Here is a 3,973-nt window from a genome sequence, read left to right as displayed (position 1 = left end):
GGGGGGGCGCCCTTCGGGGTTTCGGTTCCAAACGAGTGGGGCGCGGAGGCCCGAGGCGCCGGGGAGCCCCCGCGTCCCGAAGGCAGCAGGGGGACCCGCACCCCAGCCCCGCCGCCGCCCGCGCACACAGACGAGCGTGTGTTCCTGCGGGTTTGAGTCTCGGGGCGGTCCTGGCCCTGAATCGCTTTCCTCGGTGGCGCTGCTGGGGCCACATCAGATCCCGGGACCAGCTTCCCCTGCTGTCGGTTCCGGGACCCCGGTGCCGGCGCACCCCCAGCGGTCCGCAGGGGCGAATGGGGTCGCATCTTTGTAGTGAAATGTTGGGCAGAGCGGCAGGAAACGGCCCCTGAGCCGTGGAAAGCGGTGCGCCCTCTGCGTCCCAGCGGCAGCGGGGCTGCGGCCCGGGCCGGCCTCACCCTCCCGTGTCCCCTCTGCGGGGCCCGTGCGTTTTCACAGCGCTGGGGACGCGGGACGATGGCTGTCCGGCATGAATCTGCTGTGTGCTCTCACGTCGTGTGATGGAAACAACCCGAGAGATGTTGCCGTTTTGCAGTATTTTAAGGAATAAAAAGGCTGTGTAGAAAGATGTCCGCTTGCTGGGTTAACGCCACTACTCTAAGTGGAATTTGTTTAAATTCAATGGGTTCAAATCCACCTTGTTCAAAAGTTGCTGTGTTTACGAAGTAGCCGGGGTGCAGCTTCAGCGTGGCTCCCCAGGGAGCAGGCTGGTTAACCGCTGGGGAGCGGAGCAGGGAGGCCCCTGGCACCTTCCCATGCGGCAAAGGCCACCCTAACTCCCGGAGGCTCCTGTGATTCAGCCGCTGTGACCGAGGCAAGGAGCTGGCCCCTGAGTGGAACCTCACACGTGGTTTTACCCGCCCGCTCGTCACGTCGGGGTGGCAGGCTCACAGCACGTTTGCACCCAGACACGTCCAACGTGTCCCCTGAGCACACCATGGCCCACAAGGACCTTGAGGCGCATAGCAGCAGGGGCAAGGCCACCGGCTGTGTGACTCCTCCCGACTCCTCCACCAAGGCCCTTGGAGCAGGGTTGATGATTAACTTGGCTTCAGAAACGCAGATCAGACCTGTAGCTCTCAGCCTCTAATTACCGACCAGCCTTCTGGAGAGGAAGATCAAACAGGCTCTTTTGTTTAATTTTTTTTTTTTTAATGTGGGGACCAGAAGGAACACGCAGACTTTGTCTTGAAACTTTGTTCTTGGAACGGATTACGCGATCAAAAGAAGAAGAATTGAATGTGTGTGACATCAGCTCAGCACTTAACACTTCACATTCTTCTTACAGGGAAGAATTCAGGGGCGATCCTATGCAACTGCGCCGTCAGTGACCCCGTTAGCGCAGCGCCCCACCCCGTGTCCACCTGGGCATGGGTCACCGTTCAGGTGTGAGGACAGGGAGCACGTTTATCTGACCCTCAGCACCTTGTCTTGCGGGAGTTCCCAAGTGAGAATGGCTGGAGCAGCTCTGGAGCCCAGCATGTGTCACGTTCACACTTACCATGTTAATTGCTGTGTCTGAAATCACAGAAGCGCGCACAGTAGGTGCTCAGTCGGTGTCTGATAAATAAATGAGCAACTTTTAGGCTGTAACAGGGAAAATGATTTCCATATTTATCATCCCCCTGTTCCAGACTTCCGAGCTAATGAAGCCCATGACCTCTGACCAAAGCCCATGACCTCTGACCAAAGCAATGGTTACCGTCTGGCCAGCCCTTGGCTCCCCTGCTTTGTCCTCCAGGCAGATTTGTCATTCCCACAGAGTGGCCACCGTCCCCGGTTTTGTATGCGGCCGCGTGCCCAGCAGCACCAATGTAGAAAGACCCAGATGCCCAAAGGAGTCTGGGAGGCCCAACCCCGCCAGGAGGGGCTGCGGGTGTCGGCTGGGCAGTGCCCTTGGGTGGGAGGTGGACACAGACTCTGAGGACCCGGCAGTGAGATCTCCTACTAAAGAATTCCCGGCAGTTGACTTGGCTGGTCGTGACTTGTCCTGCAGTGGCAGCGGGCGGCAGTTCCTTCTCGCTGGCAGTCCACAGTCAACGCTGCAGGCCGAGCTGGGCCTGACTGCGGCTGCGGACACTGTCTGGGTTTGCCAACGCTTGCTTCATGAACTTGGGAGAGGGAGCTAGCCCAAGGTCACCAATGAAGGTGAGGCACCTGCAGGTCGCCGAGGGTCTCTGTCTCCAGGAGGCCGATCCGGGCCCCAGGCCTCTGCTGCTGGCCGATGGCCGTCTCTCCAGGTGAGGGAGGGACGCTGACCCGCCCGCAGGGCGCAGGCGGTAGCCACGGAATTCAGGCGTGAATGTTCCCTTCCCGCGGCCTCCTCAAAGCTGCGTGGCAAACTTGGAGGACAAGAGTCAGGCTCTCTGTTCTCGGGGCGTTGGGGCATTTTTCGCTCTTGTCCTCCGAGTTTGCCACGCAGCTTTGAGGAGGCTGGACAACTGAATTAGACGAGCCTGGAAGACACCGCCCCGTCCTTGAAAGCCGAGCTGAATTAGACAGGCCAAAGGCAAAGCAAGGGGAAGGCAGCTCCCTCTCCATTGGTGGAAAAGCCGGCCTTGCAGGGAAGAGACCAGGGGCCGGACCGTCTGCCCCACTGGGCGCTGCCTGCTGGGCCCGGGTGGAGCCAGAACCCCGTGCCCACCTAATTCTCTCAGAAAAGGCAGAAATTATTGTCGCCTACAGAAACCTCTTGGCCTGAGCCCTCATATTACTGAAATCACCGAAGTACGTCTCCTGAGCCCCATGATTTGGGGTTTAGGGGCTTCCTCATTTCCTATATAAAGATTTAAGGCACAGTTAATCATTTTCTTAAACAGGATGAACTGCATAATTACATTTGTTAATTATTTTCCTTAAACTTAATTGTTAATCAAACAAGAAATATATGCAGTGGACCTTGAAAACAGGGTGAGGTTTTATCATTGAAGCAAGGAAATGAGCATGGATTGAACGTTCAGTGCTAGTGTGTCACACGTGTACTTGTGTACGTATTCTGAGCACTGTCCACACGTGTATCACGTTATATAACACATGCATGCATATGTTTATTATATATGTGTTATATGTTATGTGATATACGCACATATGGATCATATGTTTATTATATAGTATATACATACATGTGTTCTATGTATATTGCATAATACAGGAACATATGTTATATGCTATATAATACATGCATGTGTATTATGTAATATGCACATGTGTATTATAAGCATATTAAATAATGACACACATGCATTCTATGTATATTGCATGATAAATATACACACGAGTTACATGCATGTTATGCGACATATACGCATGTACTGTGTGTGTTGCGTAACATGCCAGTATGTGTTATTTCTGTTACATATTGCATTCATGTGTGTATTATGTGGCATGCACATGTGTATTATATGTGTGTAGTATAACATGTGCAAACATATATTGTGTGTTATATGACATTCACACACGTATAATGCATGTATTATATGACATTACGCTATATATGGATTCTGTGACACATGGTTATTGTATGTATTGTGTAACATACAGACGCATGTTATTGTGTATTATATGACATGCACATGTGCATTGTGTGCCATATAACATTACACGTGTGTGCTGTATATGCGTTCTATGGCACATGCGGTTATTGTGCATATTCTATAGTGTGCACATGCGTGTTCTATGTTATATGACACATTACACGTATGTGCGGTATATGTGTTCTATGACACACAGGGTTATTGCGTGTGTTATATAATGTGCAGGCGTATGTTATTGTGTGTGCTGTATAGCATGTGCTGTGTGTGTGTCACGTGACACACAGTTACGTGTGTGGGTGATGCCCACCATCGCCCATCTGCGGCTGGGAGGCTGAGGTCTGGGGAAGGCAGGGAACATTAGGGCAGAGCTGAGATGGGACCTCGGACCCACGGGCGTCCTCGGGCGGGTGTTCAGGCTGCGT

This window comes from Pteropus alecto, unplaced genomic scaffold (genome assembly GCF_000325575.1).
Source record: "Pteropus alecto unplaced genomic scaffold, ASM32557v1 scaffold195, whole genome shotgun sequence".
NCBI classification, from domain to species: domain Eukaryota; kingdom Metazoa; phylum Chordata; class Mammalia; order Chiroptera; family Pteropodidae; genus Pteropus; species Pteropus alecto.
This window is presented reverse-complemented; position numbering follows the sequence as displayed.